At 46.5% G+C, this 15,343-nt stretch overlaps 4 non-coding genes and 25 pseudogenes across 4 annotated transcripts; all 29 read left to right on the top strand.

Annotated features, from left to right (window-relative positions):
• The first annotated feature begins 68 nt into the window (after positions 1–68).
• LOC148262976 (5S ribosomal RNA) lies at positions 69–187 on the top strand. The gene has a single exon (XR_015819637.1). It is a non-coding gene; the product is annotated as a 5S ribosomal RNA (ribosomal RNA).
• A 205-nt stretch (positions 188–392) lies between these two features.
• On the top strand, positions 393–511 carry LOC148262975 (5S ribosomal RNA; annotated as a pseudogene).
• A 911-nt stretch (positions 512–1,422) lies between these two features.
• Positions 1,423–1,541, top strand: LOC148262974 (5S ribosomal RNA; annotated as a pseudogene).
• A 562-nt stretch (positions 1,542–2,103) lies between these two features.
• On the top strand, positions 2,104–2,222 carry LOC148262973 (5S ribosomal RNA; annotated as a pseudogene).
• Positions 2,223–2,426: 204 nt separating this feature from the next.
• LOC148262972 (5S ribosomal RNA) lies at positions 2,427–2,545 on the top strand (annotated as a pseudogene).
• Positions 2,546–3,108: 563 nt separating this feature from the next.
• Positions 3,109–3,227, top strand: LOC148262971 (5S ribosomal RNA; annotated as a pseudogene).
• Positions 3,228–3,432: 205 nt separating this feature from the next.
• Positions 3,433–3,551, top strand: LOC148262970 (5S ribosomal RNA). The gene has a single exon (XR_015820573.1). It is a non-coding gene; the product is annotated as a 5S ribosomal RNA (ribosomal RNA).
• A 561-nt stretch (positions 3,552–4,112) lies between these two features.
• Positions 4,113–4,230, top strand: LOC148262969 (5S ribosomal RNA; annotated as a pseudogene).
• Positions 4,231–4,433: 203 nt separating this feature from the next.
• Positions 4,434–4,552, top strand: LOC148262968 (5S ribosomal RNA; annotated as a pseudogene).
• A 209-nt stretch (positions 4,553–4,761) lies between these two features.
• Positions 4,762–4,880, top strand: LOC148262967 (5S ribosomal RNA; annotated as a pseudogene).
• Positions 4,881–5,437: 557 nt separating this feature from the next.
• Positions 5,438–5,556, top strand: LOC148262966 (5S ribosomal RNA; annotated as a pseudogene).
• Positions 5,557–5,762: 206 nt separating this feature from the next.
• LOC148262965 (5S ribosomal RNA) lies at positions 5,763–5,881 on the top strand (annotated as a pseudogene).
• A 563-nt stretch (positions 5,882–6,444) lies between these two features.
• LOC148262964 (5S ribosomal RNA) lies at positions 6,445–6,563 on the top strand (annotated as a pseudogene).
• A 559-nt stretch (positions 6,564–7,122) lies between these two features.
• Positions 7,123–7,241, top strand: LOC148262963 (5S ribosomal RNA; annotated as a pseudogene).
• A 186-nt stretch (positions 7,242–7,427) lies between these two features.
• Positions 7,428–7,546, top strand: LOC148262962 (5S ribosomal RNA; annotated as a pseudogene).
• A 436-nt stretch (positions 7,547–7,982) lies between these two features.
• On the top strand, positions 7,983–8,101 carry LOC148262961 (5S ribosomal RNA; annotated as a pseudogene).
• Positions 8,102–8,663: 562 nt separating this feature from the next.
• Positions 8,664–8,782, top strand: LOC148262960 (5S ribosomal RNA; annotated as a pseudogene).
• Positions 8,783–8,987: 205 nt separating this feature from the next.
• LOC148262959 (5S ribosomal RNA) lies at positions 8,988–9,106 on the top strand. Its single transcript, XR_015820525.1, has one exon. It is a non-coding gene; the product is annotated as a 5S ribosomal RNA (ribosomal RNA).
• A 558-nt stretch (positions 9,107–9,664) lies between these two features.
• On the top strand, positions 9,665–9,782 carry LOC148262958 (5S ribosomal RNA; annotated as a pseudogene).
• A 401-nt stretch (positions 9,783–10,183) lies between these two features.
• Positions 10,184–10,302, top strand: LOC148262957 (5S ribosomal RNA; annotated as a pseudogene).
• A 402-nt stretch (positions 10,303–10,704) lies between these two features.
• On the top strand, positions 10,705–10,823 carry LOC148262956 (5S ribosomal RNA). Its single transcript, XR_015820107.1, has one exon. It is a non-coding gene; the product is annotated as a 5S ribosomal RNA (ribosomal RNA).
• A 205-nt stretch (positions 10,824–11,028) lies between these two features.
• On the top strand, positions 11,029–11,146 carry LOC148262955 (5S ribosomal RNA; annotated as a pseudogene).
• Positions 11,147–11,709: 563 nt separating this feature from the next.
• Positions 11,710–11,828, top strand: LOC148262954 (5S ribosomal RNA; annotated as a pseudogene).
• A 202-nt stretch (positions 11,829–12,030) lies between these two features.
• Positions 12,031–12,149, top strand: LOC148262953 (5S ribosomal RNA; annotated as a pseudogene).
• Positions 12,150–12,710: 561 nt separating this feature from the next.
• Positions 12,711–12,828, top strand: LOC148262952 (5S ribosomal RNA; annotated as a pseudogene).
• Positions 12,829–13,031: 203 nt separating this feature from the next.
• Positions 13,032–13,150, top strand: LOC148262951 (5S ribosomal RNA; annotated as a pseudogene).
• Positions 13,151–13,340: 190 nt separating this feature from the next.
• On the top strand, positions 13,341–13,459 carry LOC148262950 (5S ribosomal RNA; annotated as a pseudogene).
• Positions 13,460–14,021: 562 nt separating this feature from the next.
• Positions 14,022–14,140, top strand: LOC148262949 (5S ribosomal RNA; annotated as a pseudogene).
• An 883-nt stretch (positions 14,141–15,023) lies between these two features.
• LOC148262948 (5S ribosomal RNA) lies at positions 15,024–15,142 on the top strand (annotated as a pseudogene).
• Positions 15,143–15,343: the final 201 nt, after the last annotated feature.

Below are 15,343 nucleotides of genomic sequence, written 5' to 3'. Positions count from 1 at the left end.
AAGGAAACAAATGACGGGAGGGGGAAGAAAGGGGAATGAGTTTATATGTTTGCAGCGCAAAGTTAAACAGGTGCGATCATACCAGCACTATTGCACCGGATCCCATCAGAACTCCGCAGTTAAGTGTGCTTGGGCGAGATTAGTACTCGGATGGGTGACCTTTTGGGAAGTCCTCGTGTTGCACCAATTTTTTTTCAGACGGGTCGTTCGACGTTACGCGCGTCTGGAACTAGGGTCCGCTGGTTTATACGCAAATGTGAGTCAAGAAATAGGGGCATTTTAATCGATATTAGAACGAGAATGAGAGGTGAAGTGTGAACGCACAAGGAAACAAATGACGGGAGGGGGAAGAAATGAGAAGGAGTGTATGTATTTGCAGCGCGAAATTAAAAAGGTGCGATCATACCAGCACTAATGCCTCGGATCCCATCAGAACCCCGCAGTTAAGTGTGCTTGGGCGAGAGTAGTACTCGGATGGGTGACCACTTGGGAAGCCCTCGTGTTGTACTTATTTTTTTTCGGATGGGTTGTTCGACGTTACGCGCGAATGGTATAAACCGCTGGTTCATTTGCAAAGGTGAGTCACGGTGCCGGGGCATATTACTTGATATTAAAACGAGAAAGAGAGATGCAGAGTACACGCACAAGGAAACAAATGACGGGAGGGGAGATGGAAGGAGAAAGAGTGTATGTATTTGCAGTGCATAATGAAACATGAGGGATTATACCAGCACTAATGCAACGGATTCTATCAGAACTCCACAGTTAAGGGTGCTTGGCCGAGAAAAGTACTCGGATGGGTGACCTCCTGCGAAGTCCTTATATTTCACCCATTTTCTTGGGAGGTCCTCGTGTTGCACCCATCTTTTTGCAGATGATTCTTTCGACGTTACGTGTAACTTGATTTATGGTCCGCAGGTTTATTCGCAAATGTGAGTCACGGCGCCGTGGCATTTTACTTGATATTTGAACGAGAACGAGAGGTGCAGTGCGCACGCACTAGGAAACAAATGACGGGAGGGGGAAGAAAGGAGAAGGAGTGTATGTATTTGCAGCGCAAAATGAAACAGGTGCGATCATACCAGCACTAATGCAACGGATTCTATCAGAACTCTGTAGGTAAGGGTGCTTGGGCGAGAGTAGTACTAGCATGGGTTACCTCCTGCGAAGTCCTTATATTTCACCCATTTTCTTGTGGAGTCCTCGTATTGTACCCATTTTTTTGCAGATGATTCTTTCGACGTTACGCGCGACTTGAATTATGGTCCTCAGGTTTATTCGCAGATGTGAGTCACGGCGCTGTAGTATTTTACTTGATATTAGAACGAGAACGGGAGGTGCAGTGCGCACGCACAAGGATACAAATGACGGGAGGGGGAAGAAAGGGGAATGAGTTTATGTATTTGTAGCGCAAAATTAAACAGGTGCGATCATACCAGCACTAATGCACCAGATCCCATCAGAACTCCGCAGTGAAGTGTGCTTGGGCGAGATTATTACTCGGATGGGTGACCTCCTGGGAAGTCTTCGTGTCGGACTAATTTTTTTTTTCAGACGGGTCGCTCGACGTTACGCGCGACTGGAACTAGGGTTCACTGGTTTATACGCAAATGTGAGTCAAGAAGCAGGGGCATTTTAATCGATATTAGAACGAGAATGAGAGATGCAGAGTGCACGCACAAGGAAACAAATGACGGGAGGGGGGATGGAGGGAGAAAAAGTGTATGTATTTGCAGTGCAGAATGAAACTTGAGCAATCATACCAGTACCAATGCAACGGATTCTATCAGAAATCCGCAGTTAAGGGTGCTTGGGTGAGAAAAGTACTCGAATGGGTGACCTCCTGCGAAATCCTTATATTTCACCCATTTTCTTAGGAAGTCCTCGTGTTGCACCTATTTTTTTGCAGATGATTCTTTCGACGATACACGTGACTTGAATTATGTTCCTCAGGTTTATTCGCAAATGTGAGTCATGGCACAGTAGTATTTTACTTTATTTTAGAACGAGCATGGGAGGTGAAGTGCGCACGCACTAGGAAACAAATGACGGGAGGGGGAAAAAAGGAGAAGGATTTTATGTATTTGCAGCGCGAAATTAAATGGGTGCGATCATACCAGCACTAATGCACTAGATTCCATCAGAACTCAGCAGTTAAGTGTGCTTGGGCGAGAGTAGTACTCGGATGGGTGACCTCCTGGGAAGTCCTCGTGTCGCACCAATTTTTTTTCAGACGGGTCGTTCGACGTTACGCGCGACTGGAACTATGGTCCCCTGGTTTATACGCAAATGTGAGTCAAGAATCAGGGGCATTTTAATCGATATTAGAACGAGAAGGAGAGGTGCAATGTGAACGCACAAGGAAACAAATGATGGGAGGGGGGGAGGGAAGAAGGAGTTTATGTATTTTCGGCACGAAATTAAACAGGTGCGGTCACACCAGCACAAATGCACCGGATCCCATCAGAACTCCGCAGTTAACTGTGCTTTGGCGAAAGTAGTACAATGATGGGTTACCTCCTGGGAAGTTCTCGTGTTGCACCCTTTTTCTTTTTTTCAGATGTGCCGCTCGACGTTACGCGCGACTTTAATTATGGTCCGCAGATTTATTCGCAAATGTGAGCCACGGCGCCGTGGCATTTTACTTGATATTTGAACGAGAACGAGAGGTGCAGTGCGCACGCACAAGGAAACAAATGATGGGAGGGGGAAGAAAGAAGAAGGAGTGTATGTATTTGCAGCGTGAAATGAAATAGGTGCGATCTTACCAGCACTAATGCAACGGATTCTATCAGAACTCCGTAGGTAAGGGTACTTTGGCGAGAGTAGCACTAGCATGGGTTACCTCCTGCGAAGTCCTTATATTTCACCCATTTTCTTGTGAAGTCCTCGTGTTGCACCCATTTTTTTGCAGATGATTCTTTCGACGTTACGCGCGACTTGAATTATGGTCCTCAGGTTTATTCGCAAATATGAGTCACGGCGCCGTGGCATTTTACTTGATATTAGAACGAGAACGGGAGGTGCAGTGCGCACGCACAAGGAAACAAATGACGGGAGGGGGAAGAAAGGGGAATGAGTTTATGTATTTGCAGCGCAAAATTAAACGGGTGCGATCATACCAGCACTATTGCACCGAATCCCATCAGAACTCCAGAGTGAAGTGTGCTTGGGCGAGATTAGCACTCGGATGGGTGACCTCCTAGGAAGTCCTCGTGTCGCACCAATTTTTTTTCAGACGGGTCGTTCGACGTTACGTACGTCTTGAACTAGGGTCCGCTGGTTTATACGCAAATGTGAGTCAAGAAGCAGGGGCATTTTAATCGATATTAGAACGAGAGTGAGAGGTGAAGTGTGAACGCACAAGGAAATAAATGACGGGAGGGGGAAGAAAGGAGAAGGAGTGTATGTATTTGAAGCGTGAAATTAAACAGGTGCGATCATACCAGCACTAAAGCTCCTGATCCCATCAGAACTCCGCAGTTAAGTGTGCTTGGGCGGGAGTAGTACTCGGATGGGTGACCACTTGGGAAGCCCTCGTGTTGCACCAACTTTTTTTCGGATGGGTTGTTCGACGTTACGCGCGAATGGAATTATAAACCGCTGGTTCATTTGCAAAGGTGAGTCACGGTGCCGGGGCATATTACTTGATATTAGAACGAGAAAGAGAGATGCAGAGTGCACGCACAAGGAAACAAATGACGGGAGGGGGGATGGGAGGAGAAATAGTGTATGTATTTGCAGTCCAGAATGAAACATGAGGGATCATACCAGCACTAATGCAACGGATTCTATCAGAACTCCGCAGTTAAGGGTGCTTGGGCGAGAAAAGTACTCGGATGGGTGACCTCCTGCGAAGTCCTTATATTTCACCCATTTTCTTGGGAGGTCCTCGTGTTGCACCCATCTTTTTGCAGATGATTCTTTCGACGTTACGCGCGACTTGATTTATGGTCCGCAGGTTTATTCGCAAATGTGAGTCACGGCGCCGTGGCATTTTACTTGATATTAGAACGAGTACGGGAGGTGCAGTGCGCATGCAAAAGGAAACAAATGACGGGAGGAGGAAGAAAAGAGAATGAGTGTATATATTTGAAGCGCAAAATTAAACAAGTGGCATCATACCAGCACTACTGCACTGGATCCCATCAGAACTCTGCAGTTAAGTGTCCTTGGGCGAGAATAGTACTCAGATGGGTGACCTCTTGGGAAGTCCTCGTATCGCAACAATTTTTTTTCAGATTGGTCGTTCGACGTTACGCACGACTGGAACTATTGAACGCTGGTTTATACGCAAATGTGAGTCAAGAATCAGGGGCATTTTAATCGATATTAGAACGAGAAGGAGAGGTGCAGTGTGAACGCACAAGGAAACAAATGATGGGAGGGGGGAGGGAAGAAGGAGTGTATGTATCTTCAGCACAAAATTAAACAGGTGCGGTCACACCAGCACAAATGCACCGGATCCCATCAGAACTCCGTAGTTAAGTGTGCTTTGGTGAAAGTAGTACAATAATGGGTTACCTCCTGATAAGTTCTCATGTTGCACCCATTTTCTTTTCTTCAGATGTGCCGTTCGACGTTACGCGGGACTTTAATTATGGTCCACAGATTTATTCACAAATGTGAGTCACGGCGCGGTGGCATTTTACTTGATATTTGAACGAGAACGAGAGGTGTAGTGCGCACGCACAAGGAAACAAATGACGGGAGGGGGAAGAAAGGAGAAGGAGTGTATGTTTTTGCAGCGCGAAATGAAACAGGTGCGATCATACCAGCACTAATACAACGGATTCTATCAGAACTCCGCAGTTAAGGGTGCTTGGGCGAGAAAAGTACTCGGATGGGTGACCTCCTGTGAAGTCCTTATATTTCACCCATTTTCTTGGGAGGTCCTCGTGTTGCACCCATCTTTTTGCAGATGATTCTTATGACGTTACGCGCGTCTCGATTTATGGTCCGTAGGTTTTTTCGCCAATGTGAGTCACGGCACCGTGGCATTTTACTTGATATTAGAATGAGTACGGGAGGTGCAGTGCCCACGCACAAGGAAACAAATGACGAGAGTTGGAAGAAAAGAGAAGGAGCGTATGTATTTGAAGCGCAAAATTATACAAGTGGCATCCTACCAGCACTAATGCACAGGATCCCATCATAACTCTGCAGTTAAGTGTGCTTGGGCGAGAGTAGTACTCGGATGGGTGACCTCTTGGGAAGTCCTCGTATCGCAAAAATTTTTTTTTAGATGGGTCGTTCGACGTTACGTGCGACTGGAACTATGGTCCGCTGGTTCATACGCAAATGTGAGTCAAGAATCAGGGGCATTTTAATCGATATTAGAACGAGAAGGAGATGTGCAGTGTGAACGCACAAGGAAACAAATGATGGGAGGGGTGAGGGAAGAAGGAGTTTATGCATTTTCAGCACGAAATTAAACAAGTGCGGTCACACCAGCACAAATGCACCGGATCCCATCAGAACTCCGCAGTTAAGTGTGCTTTGGCAAAAGTAGTACAATGATGGGTTACCTCCTAGGAAGTTCTCGTGTTGTACCCATTTTCTTTTTTTCAGATGTGCCGTTCGACGTTACGCGCGACTTTAATTATGGTCCGCAGATTTATTCGCAAATGTGAGTCACGGCGCCGTGGAATTTTACTTGATATTTGAATAAGAACGAGAGGTGCAGTGTGCACGCACAAGAAAACAAATGACGGGAGGGGGAAGAAATGAGGAGTTTATCTATTTGCAGCGCAATATTAAACAGGTGCGATCATACCAGCACTAATGCACCGGTTCCCATCAGAACTTCGCAGTTAAGTGTTCTTGGGCGAGAGTAGTAATCAGATGGGTGACCTCCTGGGAAGTCCTCGTGTCGCACTAATTTTTTTTTTCAGACGGGTCGTTCAACGTTACGCGCGACTGGAACTAGGGTCCACTGGTTTATACGCAAATGTGAGTCAAGAAGCAGGGGCATTTTAATCGATATTAGAACGAGAAGGAGAGATGCAGAGTGCACGCACAAGAAAACAAATGACGAGAAGGGGGATGGAGGGAGAAAAAGTGTATGTATTTGCAGCGCAGAATGAAACATGAGCAATCAAACCAGCACCAATGCAACAGATTCTATCAGAACTCCGCAAGTTAAGGGTGCTTGGGCGAGAGTAGCACTAGGATGGGTGACCTCTTGCGAAGTCCTTATATTTCACCCATTTTCTTAGGAAGTCGTCGTGTTGCACCCATTTTTTTGCAGATGATTCTTTCGACGATAAGCGCGACTTGAATTATGGTCCTCAGGTTAATTCGCAAATGTGAGTCACAGAACCGTAACATTTTACTTTATATTAGAACGAGCATGGGAGGTGCAGTGCGCACGCACAAGGAAACAAATGATGGGAGGGGGAAGAAAGGAGAAGGAGTTTATGTATTTGCAGCGCAGAATTAAACGGGTGCGATCATACCAGCACTAATGCACCGGATCCCGTCAGAACTCCGCAGTTAAGTGTGCTTGGGCGAGAGTATTACTCAGATGGGTGACCTCTTGGGAAGTCCTCGTGTCGCACTAATTTTTTTTCAGACGGGTCGTTCGACGTTACGCGCGACTGGAACTAGGATCCGCTGGTTTATCCGCAAATGTGAGTCAAGAAGCAGGGGCATTTTAATCGATATTAGAACGAGAAGGAGAGGTACAGTGTGAACGCACAAGGAAACAATTGATGGGAGGGGGAGGGAAGGAGAAGGAGTGTATGTATTTTGCGCACGAAATGAAACAGGTGCGATCATACCAGCACTAATGCAACGGATTCTATCAGAACTCCGTAGGTAAGGGTGCTTGGGCGAGAGTAGTACTAGCATGGGTTACCTCCTATGAAGTCCTTATATTTCACCCATTTTCTTGTGAAGTCCTCGTGTTGCACCCATTTTTTTGCAGATGATTCTTTCGACGTTACGCGCGACTTGAATTATGGTCCTCAGGTTTATTCGCAAATGTTATTCACGGCGCTGTAGCATTTTACTTTATATTAGAACGAGAACGGGAGGTGCAGTGCGCACGCACAAGGAAACAAATGACGGGAGGGGGAAGAAAGGGGAATGAGTTTATGTATTTGCAGCGCGAAATTAAACAGGTGCGATCATACCAGCACTAATGCACCGGATCCCATCAGAACTCCGCAGTGAAGTGTGCTTGGGAAAGATTAGTACTCGGATGGGTGACCTCCTGGGAAGTCCTCGTGTCGCACCAATTTTTTTTCAGACGGGTCGTTCGACGGTACGCGCGTTTGGAAATAGGGTCCGCATGTTTATACGCAAATGTGAGTCAAGAAGTAGGGGCATTTTAATCGATATTAGAACGAGAATGAGAGGTGAAGTGTGAACGCACAAGGAAACAAATGAGAAGGAGTGTATGAATTTGCAGCGCGAAATTAAACAGGTGCGATCATACCAGCGCTAAAGCTCCGGATCCCATCAGAACTCCGCAGTTAAGTGTGCCTGGGCAAGAGTAGTACTCGGATGGGTGACCACTTGGGAAGCCCTCGTGTTGTACATATTTTTTTTCGGATGGGTTGTTCGACGTTACGCGCGAATGGAATTATAAACCGCTGGTTCATTTGCAAAGGTGAGTCACGGTGCCGGAGCACATTACTTGATATTAGAACGAGAAGGAGAGATACAAAGTGTATGCACAAGGAAACAAATGAAGGGAGGGGGGATGGAGGGAGAGAAAGTGTATGCATTTGCAGCGCAGAATGAAACATGAGCAATCATACCAGCACCAATGCAACGGGTTCTATCAGAACTCCGCAAGTTAAGGGTGTTTGGGCGAGAGTAGCACTAGGATGGGTGACCTCCTGCGAAGTCCTTATATTTCACCCATTTTCTTAGGAAGTCCTCGTGTTGCACCCATTTTTTTGCAGATGATTCTTTCGACGATACGCGCGACTTGAATTATGGTCCTCAGGTTTATTCGCAGCGCGAAATTATACGGGTGCTATCATACCAGCACTAATGCACCAGATCCCATCAAAACTCCGCAGTTAACTGTGCTTGGGCGAGAGTAGTACTCGGATGGGTGACCTCCTGGGAAGTCCTCGTATCGCAGCAATTTTTTTTCAGATATGTCGTTCGACCTTACGCGCGACTGTAACAGGGGTCCGCTGGTTTATACGCAATTGTGAGTCAAGAAGCAGGGGCATTTTAATCGATATTAGAACGAGAATGAGAGGTGGAGTGTGAACGCACAAGGAAATAATTAATGGGAGGGGGAGGGAAGGAGAAGGAGTGTATGTATTTTCAGCACGAAATGAAACAGGTGCGATCATACCAGCACTAATGCAACGGATTCTATCAGAACTCCGTAGGTAAGGGTGCTTGGGCGAGAGTAGTACTAGCATGGGTTACCTCCTGCGAAGTCCTTATATTTCACCCATTTTCTTGTGAAGTCCTCGTGTTGCACACATTTTCTTTTTTTGAGATGTGCCGCTCGACGTTACGCACGACTTGAATTATGGTCCTCAGGTTTATTCGCAAATGTGAGTCACGGCGCCGTGGCATTTTACTTGATATGTGAACGAGAACGGGAGGTGCAGTTCGCACGCACAAGGAAACAAATGACGGGAGGGGGAAGAAAGGGAATGAGTTTATGTATTTGCAGCGCAAAGTTAAACAGGTGCGATCATACCAGCACTATTACACCGGATCCCATTAGAACTCCTTAGTTAAGTGTGCTTGGGCGAGATTAGTACTCGGATGGGTGACCTCCTGGGAAGTCCTCGTGTTGCACCAATTTTTTTTCAGACGGGTCATTCGACGTTACGTGCGTCTGGAACTAGGGTCCGCTGGTTTATACGCAAATGTGAGTCAAGAAGTAGGGGCATTTTCATCAATATTAGAACGAGAATGAGAGGTGAAGTGTGAACGCACAAGGAAACAAATGACGGGAGGGGGAAGAAAGGAGAAGGAGTGTATGTATTTGCAGCGCTAAATTAAACAGGTGCGATCATACCAGCACTAAAGCCCTGGATCCCATCAGAACTCCGCAGTTAAGTGTGCTTGGGCGAGAGTAGTACTCGGATGGGTGACCACTTGGGAAGCCCTCGTGTTGTACCTATTTTTTTTCGGATGGGTTGTTCGATGTTACGCGCGAATGGTATGAACCGCTGATTCATTTGCAAAGGTGAGTCACGGTGCCGGGGCATATTACTTGATATTAGAATGAGAAAGAGAGATGCAGAGTGCACGCACAAGGAAACAAATGACGGGAGGGGGGATGGAAGGAGAAACAGTGTATGTATTTGCAGTGCATAATGAAACATGAGGGATCATACCAGCACTAATGCAACGGATTCTATCAGAACTCCGCAGTTAAGGGTGCTTGGGCGAGAAAAGTACTCGGATGGGTGACCTCCTGCGAAGTCCTTATATTTCACCCATTTTCTTGGGAGGTCCTCGTGTTGCACCCATCTTTTTGCAGATGATTCTTTCGACGTTACGTGTAACTTGATTTATGGTCCGCAGGTTTATTCGCAAATGTGAGTCACGGCGCCGTGGCATTTTACTTGATATTTGAACGAGAACGAGAGGTGCAGTGCGCACGCACTAGGAAACAAATGACGGGAGGGGGAAGAAAGGAGAAGGAGTGTATGTATTTGAAGCGCAAAATTAAACAAGTGGCATCATACCAGCACTAATGCACTGGATCCCATCAGAACTCTGTAGTTAAGTGTGCTTGGGCGAGAGTAGTACTCGGATTGGTGACCTCTTGGGAAGTCCTCGTATCGCAACAATTTTTTTTCAGATGAGTCGTTCGACGTTACGCGCGACTGGAACTATGGTCCGCTAGTTTATACGCAAATGTGAGTCAAGAATCAGGGGCATTTTAATCGATATTAGAACGAGAAGGAGAGGTGCAGTGTGAACGCACAAGGAAACAAATGACGGGAGGGGGGATGGAGGGAGAAAAAGTGTATGTAATTGCACCCATTTTTTTGTAGATGATTCTTTCGACGATACGCGCGACTTGAATTATGGTCCTCAGGTTTATTCGCAAATGTGAGTCATGGCACCGTAGCATTTTACTTGATATTAGAACGAGCACGGGAGGTGCAGTGCGCACGCACAAGGAAACAAATGACGGGAGGGGGAAGAAAGGAGAAGGAGTTTATGTATTTGCAGCGTGGAATTAAACGGGTGCGATCATACCAGCACTAATGCACCGGATCCCGTTAGGACTCCGCAGTTAAGTGTGCTTTGGCGAGAGTAGTACTCGGATGGGTGACCTCTTGGGAAATCCTCGTGTCGCACTAATTTTTTTTTCAGACGGGTCGTTCGACGTTACGCGCAACTGGAACTAGGGTCCACTTGTTTATACGCAAATGTGAGTCAAGAAGCAGGGGCATTTTAATCGATATTAGAACGAGAAGGAGAGATGTAGAATGCACGCACAAAGAAACAAATGACGGGAGGGGGGATGGAGGGAGAAAAAGTGTATGTAATTGTACCCATTTTTTTGCAGAAGATTCTTTCGACGTTACGCGCGACTTGAATTATGGTCCTCAGGTTTATTCGCAAATGTGAGTCACGGCGCCGTGACATTTTACTTGATATTAAAACGAGAACGGGAGGTGCAGTGCGCACGCACAAGGAAACAAATGACGGGAGGGGGAGGAAAGGGGAATGAGTTTATGTATTTGTAGTGCAAAATTAAACGGGTGCGATCATACCAGCATTATTACACCGGATCCCATCAGAACTCCGCAGTTAAGTGTGCTTGGGCGAGATTAGTACTCGGATGGGTGACCTCCTGCGAAGTCCTCGTGTCGCACTAATTTTTTTTCAGACGGGTCGTTCGACGTTACGCGCGTCTGGAATTAGGGTCCGCTGGTTTATACGGAAATGTGAGTCAATAAGCAGGGGCATTTTAATCGATATTAGAACGAGAATGAGAGGTGAAGTGTTAACGCACAAGGATACAAATGACGGGAGGGGGAAGAAAGGAGAAGGAGTGTATGTATTTGTAGCGCAAAATTAAACAGGTGCGATCATACCAGCACTAAAGCCCCGAATCCTTCAAAACTCCGCAGTTAAGTGTGCTTTGGCGAGAGTAGTACTCGGATGGGTGACCTCTTGGGAAGTCCTCGTGTCGCACCAATTTTTTTTCAGACGGATCGTTCGATGTTACGCGGGACTGGAACTAGGGTCCGCTGGTTTATACGCAAATGTGAGTCAAGAAGCAGGGGCATTTTAATTGATATTAGAACGAGAAGGAGAGGTGCAGTGTGAACGCACCAGGAATCAATTGATGGGAGGGGGAGGGAAGGAGAAGGAGTGTATGTATTTTCAGCACGAAAAGAAACAGGTACGATCATGCCAGCACTAATACAACGGATTCTATCAGAACTCCGTAGGTAAGGGTGCTTGGGCGAGAGTAGTACTAGCATGGGTTATCTCCTGCGAAGTCCTTATATTTCACCCATTTTCTTGTGAAGTCCTCGAGTTGCACCCATCTTCTTTTTTTCAGATGTGCCGCTCGACGTTACGCGCGACTTTAATTATGGTCCGCAGATTTATTCACAAATGAGAGTCACGACACCGTGGCATTTTACTTGATATTAGAACGAGAACGGGAGGTGCAGTGCGCACGCACAAGGAAACAAATGATGGGAGGGGGAAGAAAGGTGAATGAGTTTTTGTATTTGTAGCGCAAAATTAAACGGGTGCGATCATACCAGCACTATTGCACCGGATCCCATCAGAACTCCGCAGTTAAGTGTGCTTGGGCGAGATTAGTACTCGGATGGGTGGCCTCCTGGGAAGTCCTCGTGTCGCTCCAATTTTTTTCCAGACAGGTCGTTCGACGTTACGCGCGTCTGGAACTAGGGTACGCTGGTTTATACGCAAATGTGAGTCAATAAGCAGGGGCATTTTAATCGATATTAGAACGAGAATGAGAGGTGAAGTGTGAACGTACAAGGAAATAAATGATGGGAGGGGGAAGAAAGGAGGAGTGTATGTATTTGCAGCGCGAAATTAAAGACGTGCGATCATACCAGCACTAAAGCCCCGGATCCAATCAGAACTCCGCAGTTAAGTGTGCTTGGGCGAGAGTAGTACTCGGATGGGTGACCACCTGGGAAGCCCTCGTGTTGCACCTATTTTTTTTCAGATGGGTTGTTCGACATTACGCGCGAATGAAATTATAAATCGCTGGTTCATTTGCAAAGGTGAGTCACGGTGCCGGGGCATATTACTTGATATTAGAACGAGAAAGAGAGATGCAGAGTGCACGCACAAGGAAACAAATGACGGGAGGGGGGATGGGATGAGAAAGAGTGTATGTATTTGCAGTGCAAAATGAAACATGAGGGATCAAACCAGCACTAATGCAACGGATTCTATTAGAACTCCGCAGTTAAGGGTGCTTGGGCGAGAAAAGTACTCGGATGGGTGACCTCCTGCGAAGTCCTTATATTTCACCCATTTTCTTGGGAGGTCGTCGTGTTGCACCCATCTTTTTGCAGATGATTCTTTCGACGTTACGCGCGACTTGATTTATGGTCCGCAGGTTTATTCGCAAATGTGAGTCACGAAGCCGTGGCATTTTACTTGATATTAGAACGAGTACGGGAGGTGCAGTGCGCACGCACAAGGAAACAAATGACGGGAAGAGGAAGAAAAGAGAAGGAGTGTATGTATTTGAAGCGCAAAATTAAACAAGTAGCATCATACCAGCACTAATGCACTTGATCCCATCAGAACTCTGCAGTTAAGCGTGCTTGGGCGAGAGTAGTACACGGATGGGTGACCTCTTGGGAAGTTCTCGTATCGCAACAATTTTTTTTCAGATGGGTCGTTCGACGTTACGCGCGACTGGAACTATGGTCCGCTGGTTTATACGCAAATGTGAGTCAAGAATCAGGGGCATTTTAATCGATATTAGAACGAGAATGAGAGGTGCAGTGTGAACGCACAACGAAACAAATGATTGGAGGGGGGAGGGAAGAAGGAGTGTATGTATTTTCAGCACGAAATTAAAGAGGTGCGGTCACACCAGCACAAATGCACCGGATCCCATCAGAACTCCGTAGTTAAGTGTGCTTTGGCGAAAGTAGTACAATGATGGGTTACCTCCTGGGAAGTTCTCGTGTTGCACCCATTTTCTTTTTTTCGGATGTGCAGTTCGACGTTACGCGCGACTTTAATTATAGTCCGCAGATTTAATCGCAAATGTGAGTCACGGCGCCGTGGCATTTTACTTGATATTTGAACGAGAACGAGAGGTGCAGTGCGCACGCACAAGGAAACAAAGGAGAAGGAGTTTATGTATTTGCAGCACAAAATTAAACAGTTGCCATCATACCAGCACTAATGCACCGGATCCCATCAGAACTCCGCAGTTAAGTGTGCTTGGGCAAGAGTAGTACTCGGATGGGTGACCTCCTAGGAAGTCCTCGTGTCGTATTAATTTTTTTTTCAAACGGGTCGTTCGAAGTTACGCGCGACAAGAACTAGGGTCCACTGGTTTATAAGCAAATGTAAATCAAGAAGAAGGGGCATTTTAATCGATATTAGAACGAAAAGGAGAGATGCAGAGTGCACGCACAACGAAACAAATGACGGGAGGGGGGATAGAGGGAGAAAAAGTGTATGTATTTGCAGCGCAGAATGAAACATGAGCAATCGTACCAGCACGAATGCAACAGATTCTATCAGAAATCCGCAAGTTAAGGGTGCTTGGGCGAGAGTAGTACTAGGATGGGTGACCTCCTGCGAAGTCCTTATATTTCACCCATTTTCTTAGGAAGTCCTCGTGTTGCACCCATTTTTTTGCAGATGATTCTTTCGACGATACGCGCGACTTGAATTATGGTCCTCAGGTTTCTTCGCAAATGTGAGTCACGGCACCGTAGCATTTTACTTGATATTAGAACGAGCACGGGAGGTGCAGTGCGCACGCACAAGGAAACAATTGACGGGAGGGGGAAGAAAGGAGAAGGAGTTTATGTATTTGAAGAGCGGAATTAAACTTATGCGATCATACTAGCACTAATGCACCGGATCCCATCAGAACTCCGCTGTTAAGTGTGTTTAGGCGAGAGTAGTACTCGGATGGGTGACCTCCTAGGAAGTCGTCGTGTCGCACCAATTTTTTTTCAGACGGGTTGTTCGACGTTACGCGCGACTGGAACTAGAGTCCGCTGGTTTATACGCAAATGTGAGTCAAAAAGCAGGGGCATTTTAATCGATATTAGAATGAGAAGGAGAGATACAGAGTGCACGCACAAGGAAACAAATGACGGGAGGGGGGATGGAGGGAGAAAAAGTGTATGTATTTGCAGCGCAGAATGAAACATGAGCAATCATACCAGCACCAATGCAACGGATTCTATCAGAACTCCGCAAGTTAAGGGTGCTTGGGCGAGAGTAGCACTAGGATGGGTGACCTCCTGCGAAGTCCTTATATTTCACCCATTTTCTTAGGAAGTCCTCGTGTTGCGCCCATTTTTTTGCAGATGATTCTTTCGAGGATACGCGCGACTTGATATTCGCAAATGTGAGTCACGGCACCGTAGCATTTTACTTGATATTTGAACGACAACGAGAGGTGCAGTGCGCACGCACAAGGAAACAAATGACGAGAGGGGGGATGGAGGGAGAAAAAGTGTATGTATTTGCAGCGCAGAATGAAACATGAGCAATCATACCAGCACCAATGCAACGGATTCTATCAGAACTCCGCAAGTTATGGGTGCTTGGGCGAGAGAAGCACTAGGATGGGTGACCTCCTGCGAAGTCCTTATATTTCACCCATTTTCTTAGGAAGTCCTCGTGTTGCACCCATTTTTTTGCAGATGATTCTTTCGACGATACGCGCGATTTGATATTCGCAAATGTGAGTCACGGCACCGTAGCATTTTACTTGATATTAGAACGAGCACGGGAGGTGCAGTGCGCACGCACAAGGAAATAAAAGACGGGAGGGGGAAGAAATGAGAAGGAGTTTATGTATTTGCAGCGCGGAATTAAACGGGTGCGATCATACCAGCACAAATGCAACGGATCCCATTATAACTCCGCAGTTAAGTGTGCTTTGGCGAAAGTAGTACAATGATGGGTTACCTCCTGGGAAGTTCTCGTGTTGCACCCATTTTCTTTTTTTCAGATCTGCCGTTCGACGTTACGCGCGACTTTAATTATGGTCCGCAGATTTATTCGCAAATGTGAGTCACAGCGCCGTGGCATTTTACTTGATATTTGAACGAGAACAAGAGATGCAGTGCGCACGCACATGGAAACAAATGACGGGAGGGGGAAGAAAGGAGAAGGAGTTTATGTATTTGCAGCGCAA

Source organism: Carica papaya, chromosome 5 (genome assembly GCF_054855325.1).
Source record: "Carica papaya isolate Zhongbai chromosome 5, ASM5485532v1, whole genome shotgun sequence".
NCBI classification, from domain to species: domain Eukaryota; kingdom Viridiplantae; phylum Streptophyta; class Magnoliopsida; order Brassicales; family Caricaceae; genus Carica; species Carica papaya.
Note: the sequence above shows the minus strand (reverse complement) of the source record. Positions and strands in the feature narration are given on the sequence as shown.